The 22,530-nt window shown below is 37.9% G+C and overlaps 2 long non-coding RNA genes and 1 pseudogene across 5 annotated transcripts; 2 read left to right on the forward strand and 1 right to left on the reverse strand.

Annotated features, from left to right (window-relative positions):
• Window positions 1-335: 335 nt before the first annotated feature.
• On the forward strand, window positions 336-5,271 carry LOC147525304 (uncharacterized). The gene is made up of 2 exons (XR_015221238.1): window positions 336-938; window positions 1,112-5,271. It is a non-coding gene; the product is annotated as an uncharacterized LOC147525304 (long non-coding RNA).
• Window positions 2,823-5,355, reverse strand: LOC147525305 (F-box protein MAX2 homolog A pseudogene; annotated as a pseudogene). The gene is made up of 2 exons (XR_015221235.1): window positions 3,052-5,355; window positions 2,823-2,901 (listed from the first exon to the last, which is right to left on the reverse strand). The product of XR_015221235.1 is annotated as an F-box protein MAX2 homolog A pseudogene (transcript).
• An 11,262-nt stretch (window positions 5,356-16,617) lies between these two features.
• LOC147525306 (uncharacterized) lies at window positions 16,618-21,425 on the forward strand. 3 transcript variants are annotated; one of them, XR_015197939.1, is made up of 4 exons: window positions 16,618-18,130; window positions 18,604-18,692; window positions 19,261-19,412; window positions 21,142-21,425. It is a non-coding gene; the product is annotated as an uncharacterized LOC147525306 (long non-coding RNA). The 3 variants fall into 3 exon arrangements; XR_015197938.1 differs by having other exon boundaries at window positions 16,618-16,904; window positions 16,965-18,692; XR_015197937.1 differs by having other exon boundaries at window positions 16,618-18,692.
• Window positions 21,426-22,530: the final 1,105 nt, after the last annotated feature.

Below are 22,530 nucleotides of genomic sequence, written 5' to 3' on the forward strand. Positions count from 1 at the left end.
CAATCTCATGGAAAGACTTAGACAAATATTCAACTTTTTTTCCAAAACGTTGCTTAATGCCTTAATTAATAATGTAAAAAAGATAGCAGAATTAGTGAGCTGATTTGTTACGAACGTGCCTAGTGGCACCTACTGAAGTGGGCATAGACATAGACCATAACGCTAACTGACAAGCTAATCTTGAGGAAGTGGCACAGGCTGTTAGTATGGAATGGAGAAACATATGGGTTGAATCCCACTCAAAAGATGTGGTTAATGTTTTTCAGTCGGATGAAGTCCACTGGAAAATCAGTAGTGCGTGGCACAAGGTAAGGAGCAAAGTGCAATGGCTGAAAATCACATACTTGGAAGGAGATAAACTTCTCAGCAGAGACCAGTGCACGACAAGGATGCATGCTAGCAACAGTGATCAAAGCTTGGTGGCATGGTATTGGTAAGCCACATTTTCTGATGAGAACAGAAGATGTACCAGCAACCTACTACAGACAATAAGTTTAGTACTTCCTGGAAACTCATTCCAAGGACCTAAACTATGAAGTGTAATTGTTTCCTTTTTCGTTTCCCCGTCTTTGTACATTTTCTGAATTATTTTTATTCATAAAAAATTACCCTTTAGCCAAAAAATAAACGCACCTACTGATTTCTTATGATAGCACCTATTGTTGGTAGTCAATTGTCTTACAACTCTTTAGTTTTTTATACCTCCAAGGCTCCAACACACCATACCCTTTTGCAGAAGGATTGTCCCAGCTAAACAACCCCCTGGAATCTACATTTGTGTTCTATTTGCAAAGAAAAGTCCTAGTTCGGATCTACATTTTTCTCTCTTTAAGTTTCATCTAATTCGGATGAAGTCTAAACAGAAATTGTTTACTATAACATTTTCCCAGTGGAAATTTCTCTTCATTTTTATGGAAAAATTGAACAGGGGAGCTGGGGTAAGACGTTGTAAATCTTCAAAACTGGTAAATTCATTGTTGTTGTCAACAAAAAAGAAACTAGAAAACGAAGGCGCTCGAATAGATGCTGATATTTTGATATGCTCTAGGCTAAATGTCAGAATTTTAGATAGATGAATCATGAATGTTTTTGTTTTTGCATGAACTTGCAGGGAATCTTACAAATCAAAGTGGTCAGTCATTTTATACTTTTTGAGCGGCATTAGGATAACTCACCTACTCAAGTTCACTTCAGGACTTGCACGTGTGCGGTTTCAGCCAGGTAGCCAAGTTCCAAAATTTCAAGATGGTGATCATGATCAGGCAAAAATATTTCTGCTGAGCAAGACACGACTGCCACAGGGAAGAAGAAAAGAAAACTATTTTGAATCGAACCAGTTATGACGCACAAAAAGCCCATTCTTGTTAATCACAAAGGATGCAAGTTCTCCTAGAGCAGAACTCCAATGAAGGATCTAATACAGGTTACACAATAACCATCACAAACTAGGCTTCTGGACATGAAAAATCATTGAACTTCACTTCTCAAAAATTATGTTGCTGTTACAAAAACCAAGTTAATAAGTTCACTCCAAGACTTCGGAAGAGACCACATAGGCATGAGCATGAGCCTCTCTGTTCATCTTTATTTGTTTTTTCATTACTAATTTATTTATAATAACCTCTGTTCAATATGACTGCTTAATGCACGATTATAATTTATATCTAATGGTAATTGTATCTTGAAATTCACAGTTCTTTCAATGATTCAGATATGGACGTAGTAGTGTCCTAATGGCTAGCTTGATACATATCCCCAGATCAGCAAGGTCAAATTTGATGAAATGTTATCCGGAAAAGAAATAGACCTTCTCCACCAAGTCTCTTTAATTCAGGAATTGTTCCTAGTTTCTTCCTACTAATGGAGTTGTCCCAATTCCTCTCCTGGGGCTAGGATTTAAGGTCCCAAAGCCGTAGCATGATGATTTATTTTTTGTTGTACACCTTTGGAGTGACTGAGAAACTTCCATGGTTCTTCAACAGGCCACTGTCCCTGGAAGCCACAGGTAACCTAAAAATTCCCTTTGTTGCGCCCCAAGTGCCCCACATTATAGCAAAGAGTACTCCAAATTCCCATCTCTGGAAGAGAATGTCCCTGAATGTCAGTCAGGAAGGAGATCCACCAACTGCCAGGAGCTCAGGACTAACCAGGATATACACTTGCCAAGAAAAAGGATAACGGGAAAATACATGGTGCACTTGGGAGTTGGGACAATGGTCTGATGTAGTACCATGTAAGCTTTGGGTTCAATTCCCACCTTCGCTAGATTAGAACACATCTATTCACCTGTTGAAAACCTAACGTATTCTGGATGTACTTGCGTATTCTGTTTATTTGAAAGTTTACTATTCTGTTTATTTGAAGGTTTAATTCTGACTCGATATTGTTTCCCCTGACTTGAGCATCCTTTTCTTGAATGCACGAAAACATTTGTAATTTTATGCTCACAAACGATATGTTGCATCATAGTTCAATCTTAATGGTGTCTTGCTTTGAATAGATTATGCCGTCTATTCTAACTTTTTAGCTCAGGCTTTTGTACGGTGTATCAATGTGAGTTGGAGTTTAAATCTTGTTCATTCTGATTCAGAATTTGTTCGTAACACTCCATTTAAAACACAGACACAGACACACAGGTGACACAACTCAAGGTCACGTGTGTGCATATGATCTGTCAAGCGATGAAATACACACGACACATGCCACCATTCACGTCTATGCATATGATCCAGAGGAATAAAAGTTGGAAATCTATACTTGTCGTTTTTGCAGCATACAATTTTTTTCGCTTCGATCTGTCTAGCGATGAAATACATCACGAATTAGATAGACTTGTCATCATTAACTTGAATATTACCAACAAGAACATTTTAATGCTCCGTTTTTCCGTTTGAGATCTCCCTTCATACATACATGCAAGCAAGATAGACATTTGTAAAGGTAAACATACTGGAACTGATAATAACTGTTAAAACACGTTCTAAGCAACCTCAAGAAGAATTACTTAAAGTTACTTATTTTAAATCAAAATGAAAACTCAAAAACTCTTACCAATCAAAACTGCAGTAATACATAACAGAGTGAAAATACTCAGAAGTTCCGCAGACCATATGTCAGGCTTCAAAACGACATTATCAATCCGGGATCTCTCTCCCGTTCAGTGCACCCTCAAAGCGACTCCACGAAGTGAGACGCATTTCTGTGCTCATATCATCTTCAGGCGCAGGATAGTAATCTTCTCTAAGTTGCATTTCCCTTAGATTTGGAATCTTAAGAAGAAACATCAGAAAATGCTCATGAGTAGTTCCATGGATGAAGAGTTTCCTCAGAGTACTACATTCTGCAAGAGATCCTACTGCTGGAAGAGAGAGACCTCTCTGGTTTACATCTCTATCTTGTGGAGGCCAGTAATCAAGCTCGTTGAGATTCAAGTTCCCAATCCCATTCAAGTAAAACCTGTCCCACAGGCTCAAATCCATCTGTCCACTTGGAGCTGTCAAAGCATACCCTATTACGTCACCGCAGTCTAGCTTCATTTTCACCAATTCGGGGTATCTTGCAAGAGAGAGTAGCCCAAATGCACCATCACTGGGCTTCGGTCTACTCCTGCAATCTCCTTCTACCTTTATTTGAATTTCTTCCAAAGCAGGACATATCTCCAACCCCCTCAAATGCAGTGGAGTAAGCAAATCACCAACAGCAATCCAAAGCGAAAGGGACTGCAACCTGTCCCAACTCTTATGCAAAAATCCACTGCCATTACACTGCAATTCTGACGAATATTTGCATTTCTTGTTCTTTACTCTGTCAGAACTATCTACATGCCTCTTTGTTGATGTTGAGAAGATATTGTCGCCATTATTTAAACCATTAGTTATGCTCTCATCCTCAACCAACTCATTGAGATCAAAATCATTATGAACTAGTCCATTATTCAAGGGCGCTCCAAGACTATGCCACACACAATCAATGTGTAATTGCTGAATTCTGCTTCGGATTGGCTCCATTGCTTGCAACGCAGAAGCAGCATCAAGAAACTTACAACATGAAATCTTTACGTCAACTAGAGTCTTACGAAGCACACAAGTAAGAAATTTCATACCCATTTCTGTAACCTTCTTACACCCTTGAATATGGAACTTTGCCAATCTTGGGCAGCCCAGGGCAATTCCCATCAAGCTAGAATCAGTTAAATCCGCAGAATTTTTAATAGACAACGATTCTAACCCTTTACAAGCCGCAATTCCCTCAATTCTAGTATCCATCGGTCTACAAATCCCATGAAAATGTCCTAATTTCAAAGATTTCAACCTTGGGCATTTCAAATTCAACGTTTCTAAAGTAACACCAACATCTCTAACATTATGACAAATATCAAGAACTAACTCCTCAAGCAAAGGAAGTCCAGTAAATACCTCTTCAAGAGTCGCACAACTAATCTTGGCGTCCTCAGAGCTATACCCTTCATCCTCCGGATCACCCCTTGCATTTACCATAGACAAAGTATCCGCTAAATGGAGATGAAACAATTTCTTGCAATTTGAAGCAAGGGCTACCAAAGCTTCATCCCCAACAAAATCAATGTACCTAGGATCAAACATACAAGTAACAAGAAACTCGCGGAGATTAGTACAAGCTGCAGAGATTGCAATAATCTCAAGTGACTTAAAGCCTTCGGTCGATGGTAATGTCAAAAGATTCAAATAAGTAAGTTTAGAAGCTGATAAAGAGTGAGATTCAAGTGCAGCTGGAATATCTTCAGTCCAACAATAAAAATTGGACAAATCAAGTGACTCCAAATCCGTACAATTCTCAAACAACGGAAACAAATCAGACCCGACAGGCATCTGCGACCTCTGATGCCATCTTACAAGCTTAACATGCTTAAGATTAGGCCATTGAGGTGCAAGTACCTGTAGGGTCGATGGCGTTCTTGAATAAACCGTTAAAGAATCCACCCCAGGGAAAGCTCTATGCATAACTTTAGCTAAAATGTGAAACTCATGTGACAAATCAGGAAAAAGTGAGTGACCCCAAGGTGATAGGAGTGAAAGATCAAAGTGGGTAATGAATCTAAAGCACTGAGGTATCATGAACATGTTATCACGTACGTTACCACGAAGAGTTAGTGATGTACGTGTTATACGTTCTATGTCTTTCCATTTTTTACATACTAGTGATAAAGCGTTGCGTGTTCTTGTGTCGTGAATTGGTGATAAAATGTTTGTTAAGATTTCTTGTGGTAAGTCATGTAGATGGGTTTGAGTTAACATTTTTTTTTTTCGGGTTTGAGTGAAGAGGATTTAAGGAGTGGAAATGAGGAAGAAACAAGAAGAAGATGAGGAGGGTGATAGAATTGTAATAATGGAACCCGATTGCTTTGTCGCTACTTGTGTACCCATGTGATTGTGATGGTGATCGTGATCCGTTTGCTTTTTTTTTTTTCTTTTTCTTTTCTTTTATTTTTTTTTTTACTTTTAAGGCATCGAATTAGATAAAAGAAGGATTGTTCATGTATATTTATCATTGGGTTTAGGAAAGATTGGTTATGTTTATTTTTTCGAAACAAATTAATTTAATAAACTAGAAAATGTGCGCTTGTTTATTTCAATTTTGGTACGAACCTACTGGGTTAATGCAATCCATATGTGACTTGAGTAGTTGTTGTTGATGCGTTCATGGACTCAGGCCTGTGAACAGGAGTTGTGTGAAATGAATGTCACAATTTATCTGAATTAACATGTATCTGCCCCGTATTTTAGGACTATTTTAATATATATATATTTATAGGATAATAATTTATTTCTTAAAACTTGAAAAAGTTAGTAACCGGTGAACAAAAGGCTACTATTTTTGGCCTGTATTTTAGGACCAAAGCGATTATCCAAAAGCAAAGATAAAACAAAAGAAAGGCTAGACTGATTAGAGCAAGTCCAATGGGAGGGTATATGGGCTGCTAAATATAAATATAACACCTCAACCACAAACTCAACCATAAAAAAGTCATTTTTCAATGGGACTGCTAATAGGGTCTTAAATTTGGAAAGAGTAAAAAATCCAGCCAAAGTTAAGACATTCGCTAGCAACTGCAATAATAAGTTCGGGAGATGGACGACCTAGTTTCTGCCGTCTATGTGTTAACTTTCGACAGACAACAGAAACTGTATCATCCGTCTAAAAAAATTTCAATTTAAGTTACAAAATAATGGACGGACGGCAGAAACTAGACCGTCCGTATCATTTAGCATTTCAAAACAAAAAAAACGATTGTATTGGTTTTTTTATTTTGGAGAGCCAAATTTGGCTGGACAAGCTAAAAGACCTATATAGCAATTATGTGGCACTTTTAACAACCCAATTTAACAGCTCTCTATTAGACTTGCTCTTAGCTATAATTATTGCGTGTTCACCTTGAATTAGCGTTGGTTAATTTCATTTCAATTGTGTCTGCACCACAATTCACTGTATAGTTTGTATAGTTTAGCACTTGTACTAAGCAGATAGTAACTTTGCTAATGATATCTGGACCCTCCTCTAATCTTTGACACTATTCTAAATTACGCATTGACAATCGTATTAGTTGAATTAGTGGTTCACAACTTCACAATATGCCCACCTACACAGAAAACTGATATTTTTGATGTGGCAATTATATATAGGACCAGAAAGTTTTGAATTTGCGTGTTACAATTGAGTATTGCCCACTAAGACAAGTAAACAATGCTATATTCATTATATATATATATATATATATATATATATATATATATATATATATATATATATATATATTATTTTATGAGCTTATGGTTATTGTTAGTTTGTTTATATGTTTGTTTATGCAAAAACAGCCATATTGATTAGTTGTGGAAATTTATCAAAAAAGTTACTTGTGGAAATCGGCAATAGACTTTCTTCCTAGTTCCTATCAGCAATGTGGTCCATTAAAATGGATGAGTATGGGCATTTGATACTCATGTCTTCTAGTGTATACGATTCAGTACAATATGAAGCACGGCACTCGTGTCTCACCTAACAATGCAATTAGTAGGATTTATGTCATCGTTTGGCCATGTGATTCTGTGAGTTGTGACCATCCTTCTTTTCTGAGACATGGCCACAGTAACTAACCCTCGATCATTAAAATGGGAGTTTGATCCTAAATTGTAAATTGGATCATTAACAAAATTCACATTTGTAACACTCTGGGATTCCTAGGAATAACCGAATACTACACAAGCAGTGCACCAGCAAAAGGGCTGAACCGATGATGTTGTATTTCAAAGAGACCATGCAATGAGTATTCGATGAACTAGTTGAACATTTTTTAAATCCCAAGACAATTTACTACACAGCAAGATTTCCTTAATTTACACCCGATACCTAAGCTGCCTGCTTTAATTTTTACGCTCCATCACCACCCGAAGGAGCTCATGCGTTCGAGTTTTATTCTCTACCTCTTGTGAATGATGCTGCGCTAGGGGCTGGTTCCAACCTAACTGATTGGCTCATGGTAGAACCCTAGTTCTGTACATTCAATAGAAATCAGGCTAAAGATATGGATAAGACCTTTTGACAAATTGCAAAAGTTCATGAGCTATTTGTACCTTAAAAAAGTTCGTCCCCGATAAACATGTGGGTACTGAAAATGATCAAATAACCTTGGCCATGTAATCGGATTCTTGATTTCAGATAAATGGTCAACACTTAATGGATTATGCACTTTGTACAAGGTGGTGTAGGTAGTGCAAAATCTTGAAATCTAGAACTAGAAAGCATATATATATGGAATAAAGTTTACAAGACATGTATGTATGTATTGTTTCTTGAGTTGGACTTTTAGAACAGGAATCTGATTGTGGATCCATGGATAACGGTCGAAAAACAAATTAGACGACATATATTACTATGGTTCAAATTATTACATATATTGAAGGCGCATCGAAGTTAATCTGTTAGAGTAAAGAAATAGTTTATTCGTAAGTGTGTGGAGAAGTATGTTAAATGTTCCAGGAAATGAACAAAAGCACATACATACCTCTAACCCGGCCGTCATAGCAAATCCTTGTTGAAGTCTTCAATGTTCCTAAATCATGCCTTATCTTCATGTGGGGATTCTCTTAAGATTAGGCTTCATTTTTATCTATACCTAAGATTGTGATTGGTGTTGATTGATGATGATATGGAATTGGGAGTAAACAAAGAATAGAATGGGGATTCAAAAATACAACAAACTTATGTGCGTGGTTTCAAAAAATACAATGTATTTTTCTCTCTATTAAAAAATACAACTAACTTTCTGATGCAGTACAGGTAATGGCAGATACGAATGTCGAGGAACTTGAAAAAAGGGCTATGAAATTCCAATGACTTGAGACCAGGCCACTTGATATATTCCTGCATTCTATTCTTAACCTGATCATGTAGAGATATCCCATATTTTACTCTTATAATTCTTAGATTTGGGCTACCCCGAGGATATCCCTATAGGGATGAGTGCCGATACCGTTGGATCCGAGATCCAACGGTTCGAAAATCAAAAACAAAAAGGAAGAGAGAGAATGTGAATTTGTTTTTTATTTTCGGACCGTTGGATCTCTAACGGTATCGGATGTCGTCCCTATGAGGATATCCTCGGGGTAGACAAACTCTAATTCTTAAACAATAATCCAGGGGGATCCAGGCCTCTCACTGTATCATATATTTCAACAAGTATTATAAAGGAGATATGCAACTAAGCATGCTTTCAAGAAATTAGGCACGGTACATTATTAACCACATGCAGAAGTAATGTATGTCTAAGTGCTCTTTAGCTCTCAAACAATCAAAATCAAATAATCGTTCTTTAACCAAGAAACGATATGATAAAATAAATTGATATAATCCAAAAATGGTCTTTTACAACCCTCAAAACGACCTTAAATAGTTAACCTAAAACTTAGAAATAATACTACGATGACCGAACAGAAAACAGACGAATTGAAACTAAAGACTGACTACGCAAAAGCCCAAAACAAGCCTAGAGCCTCGCGCTGGTCAGGCAGCCAAACCGAGCGCGTGCGCCCTTGCCACTTAACTAACAGTACTCTCATATTTTTAGGACACCATCTTGTACATCCAAATACTTCTCTGCCAGTGCCTGTACTGCACCATTCCCCCCTGGATTGAAGGAATTCGTCCTCAAATTTAAGTCATCCTCATCATCAGATGAGTCACCACAGAATGGAAGGAGATATTTGACATTGAAAACATCCGAAGTCCGGATATGACTAGGCAAACAGAGACGATAGGCATTGGAGTTAATCTTCTCAACCACTTCAAGAGGACCAATCTTGCGATGTTTTAGCTTATTGTAGTCACCAACAAAAAAACGATCCTTAGTGAGCACCGCCCAAACAAAATCACCAACCTCAAACTCAACATGACAACGATGTTTTTCCGAACAGCGGCTTTATACTTGGCATTAGACTATAACAGATTTTTTCGAACAGCGGCATGAACATCCTGGAGCTTTTGAACCATGTCAGACGCAGCAACATGAACAGGTTGCAAACCAGGTATAGGAGCAAGATCAGCAACGACTCTTGGATTAAAGCCATATAGAATATGGAAAGGACTGTAACCATAACTGCAATTAACCGAATGATTAAAAGCAAATTCTGCCTGTGCAAGGTGAGAATCCCACTTTTTCACTTTAGAACCCACCAAACTACGCAAAATATTACCCAAGGACCTGTTACAACCTCAGTCTGTCCATCTGTCTGAGGATGGTAGGGCACTGCTAAACTCCAAATCAGTATGTAAGAGCTTCCAGAAACATCGCCAAAAATGACTAAGAAAACGAGTGTCATGATCTAAAACAATGGAGTCTGGCAGACCTTGCAAACGATAAATATCACGAAAAAACAATTGGGTAACATTGACAGCATCTGTCGTTTTCTTACATGCTATAAAATGAGCCATCTTGGAGAACCAATCCACCACCACAAAGATAGAATCAAAACCTCGTTGGGTACGGGGTAATCCAAGGAAAAAATCCATACTAATGGCACACCATGGACGATCTGGTACAGGCAAAGGCATATACAATCTTGCATTAGTAGCGTGGCCTTTAGAAACCTAACAAACCTAGCAACGAGCAACAAATTTCTGGACCTCCCTGCTTAAACTAGGCCAAAAATAAGAAGCTGATAAGAGTGCGAGAGTCTTGTCACGACCAAAATGTCCGTCGTTATGTAACTCGGTGAGGAGACGAAGTCGTAGACTACAATCAGGAACACAAAGGCGCCGACCTTTAAAACGTAAAAACCGTCCAGTAAAGAGAACTCGATAATCCGTCCCTCCCCGAATAGAAGATAAAACTGTTGCAAAGTACGGGTCAGATGGTATAACTCAGGGAAAGAATCAAAACCCAGAACAGTAGAACGCATGGAAACCAATAAATAGGAACGATGACTAAGAGCATCAACCACACGATTTTGGACACTAGACTTGTGTCGGAGAACAATAGTGAAGTCCTGTAAATAACTGGACCAACGAAGTTGCCGGGCAAGCAAGCACTGACATTATTCTGATTGCCAATATGCTTGAGCGCTTCATGATCAGAATAAAGAACGAATTCAGCATGGATCAGATAGTGACGCCAATGCTTAAGAGTCTGAATAACAGGATAGAACTCCAGGTCATAGGCATTATAATTATGCTTCGCCCCGGTCAATTTCTCGTTGAAATAAGCGATTGGATGGCTCCCCTGGCTGAGAACAGCACCAATGCCGATTTTAGAGGCATCAGTAGAAACCTCAAAAGGAGAAGAAAAATCCGGTAACTTAAGGATAGGAGCCGAAATTAATAGTGCCTTGAGAATCTGAAAACTTTCCTTAGCGGCCAGCTTAGAGACTAGAGGAACTTGCCACCTCGCAAACAGTCAGTGATAGGTACTGTAACAGTATTAAAATGAGGAACAAAGCGATGATAAAAGGAAGCAAACCCATGGAAACTACGTGCCTCTGTTAGAGTCACTGGACTAGGCCAAGTACGGACGACCTCAACCTTAGAACTGTCCACTTAAATACCCTTGCTTGACACCACATAACCCAGAAATAAAACAGAATCAGTACAGAAGTCACACTTAGGGACCGCAGCGTAAAGTTGGGCCTGACGTAACACTGTGAACATTAGATGAAGGTCCTGGAGATGAGACTGAGTGTCCTTGCTGTAGATTAAAATGTTATCAAAATAAACGACCACACACTTTCCCAAGAACGGTTTCAGGACTTGGTTCATGACTCGCATAAAAGTGCTAGGAGCATTAGAAAGACCGAAAGGCATAACCAACCACTCATAAAGGCCTTCCTTTGTTTTAAATGTCATATTCCACTCATCCCTAATACGAATCCAGATCTGATAATAGCCCGACTTCAAGTCAAGCTTTTTAAACACCACAACACCGTGTAACTGGTCAAGAAGGTCGTCGAGCCGTGGGATCGGAAACCGATACTTCGTAGTAATCTTATTAATAGCCCTGCTGTCCACAGACATACGCCAGGAACCATCCTTCTTGGGCACTAGCAAAGCGTGCACTACATAAGGGCATAAGTTTTTACAAATAAATCCCTTGTCAATCAAATCTGTAACCTGTCGTTGTAACTCAGCATGCTCTTTGGAACTCATACGATAATGTGGCCAGTTAGGGATCTTAGAACCAGGCACTAAATCAATCTGATGTTGGATGTCCTGCATGGGGGGCAAGCCAGTAGACAACTCAACTGGAAACAGATAAGAAGATTCATGTAATAAACCCTGGACACACTCGAGGACTGCAGCTGGTAATGAGTTCGGTTCACACATTAAAATAAACACCTGATCCACAACAAGCAATTTAGCCTCAAAACTATGCATAGCCAAGCAAGAAGGCTTCGATGCGGGAGTAGTAATTGGGACCGATTCTCTACTTGGCACTAACACAATTTTAACATCGTCGAACAAGAAACTATATGTATTGCGCCAACCATCATGGGATACCCTGCGATCAAACTGCCAAGGCCGACCCAATAATAAATGGCAAACATCCATAGTGACGACGTCACACCACACCTTATCTGTATACTTAGACCCAATGGAGAAATCAACCAAGCAGCGTTTAGAGACAGTGACCTCAGTTCCTTTCTTAAGCCAAGACAAGGAATAAGGGTTTGGGTGTTTCACAGTTGGTAAACCAAGCTTGCGAATTGCCTCAGAAGAAATCACATTCTCATAGCTCCCAGAGTCGATAACAAGTTTACAAACCTGACCCTGTATAGTACATGTTGACTGAAAAATAAAGTTACGGAGCCAACCATCACCATCAGTTTCCTTAGGAGCCAAACACAACCTGCGAACAACAAGAAGTTCACCTCTGTCACCCTGTACGAGCTCTTCAAGCATGTCCTTAGAGTCGTCATCAAAAAGGGGTGTGCCTAGGATACCGCCCACAGGATCCTCATCAACATCCTCATTCTCAACAAATAAAATCTTCCCAGGAGTAGGCGACTTAGAGCATCGATTAGCATAATGACCGATCTCCCCGCATCTAAAAACTTAATTGAATTAGGACCACGAGCCACATCGTCCGTAACACCATGCGGCCTAGGGAGAGGAGCATTTGGGGTTCGCGTAGGAGGATCACTATCACAGCCCAAATTTCTAAACAATTAAAAAAAATGAATATTTGAAATATAAATATCTCAAACATCACTCGGTTCAATTGTCTAAAAACCCAGGCTATGACGGGGTGGATACAACACATTTCAAAACCTAAAACCCACATCATAAAGAATCTTAACAACAAAAATAATCTCCAAAAAATTCTCTTTATTACTTTATGCAAGTCTATCTTCCATCAAAAATCATCAATATAACATTCTAAGAATAGCAGGTCCTCAACATCGTATTCTCATGTCATATGAAAAGAAAACTACGTTATTACATCCTTCTAATAAGAATCAGACCTAAAAGAAAACTAACGGACTGCTCCAGGCAAGAATCCCAAATCAAACGCCACGGTTCCACTGCCTTCCGCCTATGTTCCCAAGAACACACCCACGTTGCCAAAACAAAGCAAACATGGGTCAGCAAAATGGAATTTGCTGGTATGAGTAGACTAACCACATATAAACCTTTAAAATCTTTTCTTATCCAACTAACACTTTAACTCTTTCATAACCTAATCATTCTCAGCTGGGAAGAAAGGTAGTTCCGTCATCTCAACCGGCATAGTTTCTTCCCAAGTAAAACTTCCATTATATTAACTCATTTTAATAACTCGTTTTAATATCTAAAAACTTGAATTAATACTTACCAATATCCATTGCTGTATAAGGGTAGGACCGCGTCCCTGCACAAAATATTATTAAGTCCTACCCTCCTGCAAAAGAAAGTTAGAACTTGTATATAACATATGTAGATATCCTATATGTATTCAAAAGTAAACCCAAGAACGCTCGCATAATCAAATCAATACAACTAACCCGCAAGGCGAATACCTTAGTTCCTCTCTAGGGCAGTCCAAAGAATCTGGTCATTCATGGCACATTCAATGAATACCCGGGTCATTCCCGCCACATTCAAGGAATACCTATCATATCACTAACGGGCCATTCATGACACATTCAATGAATGCCCTAGGTCATTCCTGCCACATTCAAGGAATACCCAATCCTACATTCCCGTACACTCAAGGAATACAACTAACCCGCAAGGCGAATACCTTAGTTCCTCTTTAGGGCAGTCCAAACAATCTGGTCATTCATGGCACATTCAATGAATACCCGGGTCATTCATGGCACATTCAATGAATACCCTTATATAACGCTAACGGGCCGTTTATGGCACATTCAATAAATGCCCACCTAACATATGACATCATCAGTCATAAAACTCAATTCCAAAACTTGAGGCGTGGAGAGTTCTAAAAGGGTGCGGTAAGTTTTGTTTACGCATTATTGAACTTTATTGTATATATTATTTCAGAGAACGAAGGAATATTTGGATTCAAGTATTTTTGGTTTACGCGTTATTAATTTCATGGATGTATAAGTGTCATAACGTTGTGTATCGTAGAAGATTGAAAAATCACAAAGCAGTAAATACACGTACACAAGTATATTTAGAAAGGTCTTAGCGTAAGTCAAACATGTTAATAGTCCTAGACTTATCCTAATAGACCGAATCATAATTTTAGGAAAAAGTCAAATTTTGGGTCAACTGGTCAAAGTCAACCCTGGTCAAAGTCAAAGTCCACTCTGGTCAACAGTCAAAGTCAGCCATCCCCAAACTCTTCTAACCCAAAGGCCTAAAGTCTAAGGCCCATAGTCTAACTTAAGCCCAAAAATAAAATCCAAAGGTTAAAACATATGAGCCCATCACGATTTGGCCCAAGCCCAAATCGAATTGCACTGTTCATCTCCTTCCTCTCACAAAACTTCCACCACCGATGCAGCCACCACCGGCCATCTATGACTAAAAAGAACCCAACGGTTTTCATCCTTTTTCAAACCCCTGCACACCTATCCTAACAATTCATGATTTCATCATACTGCAAAAATCGCATCCCACGCCATTAACGCTTCGGTGACAGCTTCACCATCATTCAAACAATAGCCAACCACACCGAAACCACTCGGTTTCCATCCCTAACTAAAACCCCAACAATATTGTGTAATCATCTTGCTTTTTCCCCCACTCCTTACCATCGCGTTTTGACGGCAATTACTACTCTGTCAGAGCTTCACAGCCCTCAAACAACAATCATTCACTACCACAATCAAACATCATCAATAAAATTCAAATTTAACAGTTCAACATCACCACAAATCAAACCAAAAACATACTTCAAACACAAAAAAAAAAAAACAAAAGAACGGTTTGGTGCTGATGGCGGCGCCATTGACACCGGTGTCCAGACTTCCACAGCTCAAATGCTAAAATTCATCCTAGTTTTATTTACTGTATTGTTTCACAAATTTTGTATCTAACAGCCGACAGAGTTGACAATATCACAATTAGGGAAAACGGCATTACTGATATGATTAATAGAAACAAATAAAAGAAATATAACATATTATGACTACTCACCTTTTATAAACCGAACAGCGAGAAAACCCGAAAGACCGAAGTCGATTGTTGCGCTGTTGCGCGAAACGACGATCTTCCTCGTTCAAAACCTTTTTTGATTTCAGTAACTCTTTTTTTTCTAAAACTCTCGCTGTGATTTTCCCCCAGAAACTCTTGTGAGAAAACTCTATTCTGTTTCCTTTCTGTTGAAAACAAAACCCCCAAAATAGGGAAGAAAGTTTATCCCATAAACCCACGTCTCCTATTTCCACTAACACTTATCCTATTTTATTTTATCTATTATCTATTATTATTATCACACTACTAAAAAAAGGGCTTTTTATGACGGCTATTTTTTTTCTACCTTGACGGCTTTAGTATAAGCCGTCATTATTTCTATCTCACCATTACTTTTATGACGCTTGATGTCAAATGTTGACGGTTATAGGCTAGCCGTCATAAATATTTTTGACGTTTTTTATCAATGTGTCAAGTTTGTGACTAACAATTGTATACTTACCGTTCACTTTATGACGCATGATGTTAATGTTGACGGTTATAGGCTAGCCGTCATAAATATCTATGACGTTTTTTTTATCAATGTATCAAGTTTGGTGTCTAATTTATGAGTTCTTTAATTTCTCACAAACATCAAGTCACAAATTGTCTAACTTTTTCCTTCTAACAAAACCGGTGTTTAATTAATTGTCACTACTAAAAAACTATCAGCTGATATAGTTCTATTTTTGACGAGAGTAAGAAAGGCATCAAGGATTATTTTGACGGTTCAAGCACAAGCCATAACTCCAATAGTTCCTAAACCGTCAATACAATTGGCTGGTTAACATTTTATTCTAGGACTCTTAAATTAGTGTTTCTATTTTATAGTCAAGCGTCAAGGCTTACATAACGGGTACGCTTGGTGGGTTTAATCAAATTGAAACGTCAATAACTCAAGGCTCGGGTCCTAACTGAAGAAAACCCTTAATCAGTAAAAACCCAAACCAAACAAAAAAAAACAGAGAAAGCCTTATTCCGCCATCTTCTTCTTGAAAACCTTTGATCAGTTCGCTTCCTATCTTCTTCCCAAATCTCGATCTCTACACTCTTCAGTGGATTAGATCTCACCACACTAAGGAACCTAATCAAAATGGATTGAAGCCCTTTCTTCTTGAGCTCTTTCTTCTCGAAATCGAGCGGGCAACAATGAGTTGTAATAATACGGAACTTTCTCAAGGACATTTCGGTAATATCGCCATGGCAGGTAATGTATATGGTTTAATTATTTTTATTGTTTGAATTATATACCACCTATGACGTTAGTGGGCCTATTCAATTGTATTGGGCTTGTTTTTTATATTAGGCTTGTTATATTGTATTGGGCCTTTTATTTATATTGGGCCTTTTTATTGTATTTTGTTTTATTGGGCTTGCTTTTGTCTTTTGGGTTTTTTTATTTTGTATTTGGTTTTTGGGCCTGGGCTCTTGGAAAAAAAAGAGGTCGGCAGGAGAGAGAAAAAGGGGGGAGGTCGGTAGGAGAAAAAAAAGAGAGGAAGAAAGAAAAAGGGAGGATCGGACTCTGCTGTCTCTGGGGGGTTGGGAAGTAATATCGTTCGGTTTTGAATCTCCCAAAATCCGTCTCTCTCTCGCTGTCGGGATTGGGGAAACTCGAAGAGACCAAAATCCAGACCCATTTTCAGTCGGCTTCCACATCAAAATTTTGGGATATGAACAAACAAGATAAAATAGTTTGGGAACACTTCTCAATGATGGTTTCTTCTTCTTCAATTCATGTAATCAGTACCAAGGCGGAGGTGTAGTATGAAATGATGGTTTCTTCTTCTTCAATTCATGTAATCAGTACCAAGGCGGAGGTGTAGTATGAAGTGATTTGGGTTTCGAACATGTTCTTCATCACCACACTTTATGAAACTGGATTTGAAGGCCTTTCCAATCAGGGGAAAGCTTTGATAGGTCGATAAGGCAACTTCATGGCTTTTGATAAGTTTTGTGGGCGTTTTCCTTACTGCTCTTCAGGATGAATAGTTGAGTGATTAAGGACAAAGGAGGGAGGACTACTCCACTACATCCGAAAATTGTCCAGCTCCTGATGTTGGGTATCATTTGCTTCCCTTCTATCTATTTGATTATTTTCATATGTAAATCATGACATCATATCTTTTACTTTTGGTCATTTTTGTTTCCTAGTAGAATTCATGATGTGGTTGCTGATCTTTGAATGCACACTAAATGCCTCGTAAACATTTACCCTTTTTGTGTGTTAAATAGTCATTTCTATGCATAGTTATCATATATTCACAAACCAGGCCACGCGTAATTTATTGTTTATTTTCTCGCGTAATTATATTTTGGATAGTTTAAATATAAATAGGTTAATGTTCTTTGTTGGTATTGAGAGTTGTTTGTTTGATTGAGTTTTCGGAGAAACCTCGAAAGATTAGAAGTGAAGTGACGTACATGTAGTATACCGATTCAAGGTTGAGAATCAGTTAATGGATGTTACATGATTGGAATAGGAGTGAGGAACCCATGCCACCTTCCTCATCGGAACGGCTATATCCTTTCCTTAAGCGGGTACGTAGGCAGCCACCCGGCTCAGCCGCTTCCATAGGAAAACCCCTACCCCTTTGAAGAACCGGATGTTTTTATATTATTTTACCATTATTTAATTTGGACATGATATATATATATATATATAAGTGTACGTGTTATGCATAGAAAGATTAATTTATCTTGAAGTCTAATGCTTTTCGTGGGTTTATGTTAATCGATGCACTTACGATGACTTAATAAGCAAACGGTAAGTTTTTGTAATCAGCTAAAGGTACGTGTCAACCTTGTCATTTGTATTCAATTTCTTTTCAAGTTGATTATTATATATTGACTTCGTATCTAATGTTGATCATCGGAGTGTAAATGGACAGGGACGAACAGGTCCCTCCATATCGAGATCTATAAGGTGAATACATACTAAGGAATCAAGGCGAAACCTTAAAAGGAGCGTCTTGGAATCATATGGGTTGTTAAGTGACCTTAATATTTGTTACAATTAGTGGCTTCCTATTTCTGTATATTATATTGATTCCTTTTCGTTGTACATAAATTATTGCAGCTTGTTTTGCATGACTTTAATTTATATATGATGTCATGGAGGGTTGTGCATATATGTGAAAGACCGATCTGGGGTATGAGATTGGTTTCGGGGCGCTGCAGCTACTTGATTTAACTGACATTTGTCGAGATGGTTAAGTAGCCAGTGCCACGAATCAATATCTTTAGTAGTTGGGTTTACGGTTGAGGTTTTAATATGATATATGGAAGTGTAATATTTTATTTTCAGGTTATGACAGGTTTTAGGTATATGAAATGTCAAAAATACAGAGGAAACTCTGCCGGTTTTTTTGTAGAAAAAAATATATGATTGTTTATCGTTGATTTTATATTATTAATATGGAACGTAGTCTTATTAATGCCTCGTAATCTTTATTGAAGATTTTGGGGCGTTACACGAGTGGTCTCAGTTCAAAATGGGATTGCACATGTTTATGCGGATTGACGAAATTCAAGCTGCATTGATCAAGGTATGCATCTCTATCTCAATTTCTTTAAATCTATTACTGCTTCAATACATTTTCGAGTTGATTGGGGTGCCATCTTGATGGTTTATTAGTTTCGTGGGTGCTATAACCACGTAGTTAAAGAGAATAATCGAGAGTTGTGTAGTTGGATTCTTTTAAAGGTCCAAGGGCATAGGACAATGGAATCATGTTACAAATGGTGATTTTTGAGTGTCACGGCTTATTTGATATCGACCTGCACACACTTCTCTTGTCTTTCCTTCAAAAGCGATTAAAGTTGCCCCCTTTTCCCTAAATCTAAGATTTAGCTACTCTTGTCGTTGAATTTACACTGATTTTTTTAATTCAATTCAATGATTTTTTGGTAGTTTTAATTTGGGGGATGAAAGAGAGGAATAGTTTTGTTCAATAACATGTCATTGTTTCTATGAGAGTGTGGCCTTTGTCAAGATTTTTGGAGAAATGAAATTACTGTATCTATTATTAGTTATTGGATTATTTTTTAGTTTACTTGTTGATGCTTTTGCAATTCTAATCTTCTTTTTGGTTTCTTTTGTATACGACGAACCAGTTTGTAACACCAACTCTAATCGACAGGGAAGCTTAGGTGATAATGCTCAACAAGGCTCGAGTTTGCAAGTGAAGAAGATGAAGAGTTTTGGATTCTATAGGATCGTTCACACATCTCTTATGCTTCCCTGTCGATAAGTCATGTGTGATTTGGTAGGTATATATAATTTTTTTCTTGTTTTTAGTTAATTGCTACAGTGCTTGGCAAATTTTTTATAAAAAATGATTTCTTTTCTTATGTTAACAATCCAATTCGAAACTTTTTATTGTAATTTCTCGGTGGCTTGATTTTGATTGTTGGTCTATATTAGTATCAGCAAGCTTGTCCATAAGAAATGGTATTGGCACTTTTTAGATATAAGATGTATAGACATGTTAAAATATGGTTTAATCTTGAAATATTATTTCTATAGCATTATAACTTATCTCTGGTTTTTTTGGGGATAAACCTTGTGGCGCAACACTTTTACCTCATTTACAGATTTTTTGTCTTGTGTTTTTTTAATTTTTTTTTTCTTATTTTGTTATGAAATTCAGGAACTCGTTCATGAAGCAATGTGAAACCGAGTTTTGAATAAACAAATCCGACATTCTTGTAAGTTCTTTCTTCTACATGTTCTTACATATCGCGGTATGCGTTTAAGAACAGGTTTGGGATGTAGGTGTTAGATGTCAGTCCTTAAACAAGGACTTCTTCCATGGTTTAGTAAGTCACGACAAAGTTTTTAAGCCACTAGCTTCATCCATTTCTACTCTGCCCAAGTGTCGTATAATAATGATAATTTTTCTTGCCACGCACAATTATGTGTGTCACGCCCACTACTTAGTTTTAGCAATTGGATTGTGAAACACTTTAGATGCAAGGTGGACTGGTCAATTAGAATATCTATATAGCTATTTTCTGGTAACTATAGATCTTATGTTTGTTACTTCTTTGTTGGTACATCAGTTTCACCCTTGAACTCTTGATACCTATTACCTTAAGCATATATGTTTTGAGTTGTTTACTTGGTCTAAGAACCTAGTATATGGATGCATGACCTCAGTGTATATTGACTATTTTCTCAAATTTTCGTTCGTCAATAAAAGTTTCACATTAACTTAATTGTATATTTGTATGGTTATCTTGTTCTGAGTAACACGTACCATTGGTAAAAATTGAGATGTGGACTGGTTTTGCTGGGAGGTGGTGTGTATGTGAGTGTGTGCTGGGAGGTGGTGTGTATGTCGTGAGTGGACTTGTGGTGTGCAGTGTGTGGTGTTAGACTATGGTGATGCAGTGGTGTGACAAGCTAGTAGTGCAGTGGACTAGTGCTGCAGTAATGCTGCTACTACTACTACTACTTCCCGGTGTTGGTGTGACAAGCTAGTAGTGCAGTGGGCTAGTGCTGCAGGTACTGCTGCTGCTACTACTACTTCCCAGTGTTGCTTCTAGCTAGTGTGTGAGTGTGTGCAGGTGGTGCTGTGAGTGCTACTAGTTAGTGTGTGGACTGGTGGTGTGCAATGTGTGGACATGTGGTGGTGCTGTTGGTAGTGGGTGCAGGTATATGTGACTGCTTCTAGTAGTGGTGATGTTGGTAGTGGTCAGATATATGTTAGGATGCTAGTGTGTGTATGTGAGTGTGTGAAGAGTTGGTGCATATATATATATTACTATTGTGAATTAAACAACTGTGGGATAGTTGTTTAACCTATAGTTGTTTAACCTATGTCTACATTTTTTAGACTAATTCGTTTTGCTTACTAATGACTACCATTGTAACATAGCCGTATAAAAGAGAAGTGCGCACATCCTTCACTTGTCCTTTAGCTTAAAAGATATGGTTAGCTGTATATTTTTATATTGCTTATTATAGACTAAAAGGTGATTTTTCTGTTACAGGGAAATGGAAGTGCACTCTGGTTGATGCAGAGAATGTTCATATCTTTGCATTAGTTCATTTTGCAAAGGAGAGAGTGAACAATGTATGCATGGTTGAGAAACGAAAGAATCAGAGCTTGGCAGAAGACTCATTTAGATCGATATATAGTTTATTAGAATATTTGTATGATGTGTTCAAATTTAATTAGTTTATGAGAGTTTGTTGGACCATGTAAATTATATAATTAACATACAACTTTTTGAGAAGAGATTATATAATTGAGAAAGTTTTTGAATTTTATATAGATTATGTTATGGTTCAAGTTTCTACAATGGAGTTCATTGTTTACAGGTTTAAATGCTTTCTATTATAAATTATCTACAGGTGTGTGTGTGTATATATATATATATTGAAAAATTCAAATTATTATTTTTTTTTTGGAAAAAAAATATAATGTTACGATGGTTGAAGAAAATTAGTCAAGAAATACTGTCATTTCTTGACGTTTTTTGCTAAGAAATCATGACGGGTAGAAAGAACATGACACAATAACTCACCCGTATTATGACATTTTCAGATGAAAAAATGTCATTAGAGCATGACCTTTTAAGACTGCTTTCTAGTAACCGTCATAAATTTAATGACAGTTTTGGTAGACTTTTTATGACGCTCCCAGTAATGACGGTTTTTTTCTCACCCAGAAGCCGTCCTCACAAGCGTATAATGACAACTTTTAGCTGTCATTAAAAGCCTTTTTTTTAGTAGTGTCATTAGGAAAATAAACGAAATAAAACACGGGGTGTTATAATCACTACCCCGTCGGTTCAACTACTTCTCCAGAATTAATGCCCTTTGATGAACCTCAGACACAGAAAAAACCTCAAACAGATTTAAGGCATCTTGTAACGAAAACCCCCAATGTATCGTGCCACTAATTGATAATCATATTCGGTGAGTTCTACACGAGCCAATAATTGGTAAAAATCCTTCGTATAGTCATCCATAGACTTAGCACCTTGGCGCAAGTTCTGAAGTCGTTGATACAATTCACGTGTATAATTAAAAGGTAAAAATGCAGCACGAAGATGTTTCTTAAGTTTCTCCCAAACAACAATATTAGATTTACCTCTTCGTGTACGAGTTGCCTTTAACTGTTGCCACCAAGCCATAGCACGACCACGAAAACGCGTTGCCACAAGCGCCACCTGTTTGTTGTCGGACACTTCTTTGAACTCCATAACTTCCTCTACAGTACCGAGCCAATCAATCAATTCATCCGGTTGCAAGCTACCAAGAAACTCGGGCAAATTAATTTTCAAGCCTGATTCCCAGCATCTGTTGTCTCGGTGAAACGGAACACGTTGGAAGTTGTCAATATCCTCCAAATCGGCAAAGGGGTTATCATCCTC

This window comes from Coptis chinensis, chromosome 1 (assembly GCF_015680905.1).
Source record: "Coptis chinensis isolate HL-2020 chromosome 1, ASM1568090v1, whole genome shotgun sequence".
NCBI lineage: Eukaryota > Viridiplantae > Streptophyta > Magnoliopsida > Ranunculales > Ranunculaceae > Coptis > Coptis chinensis.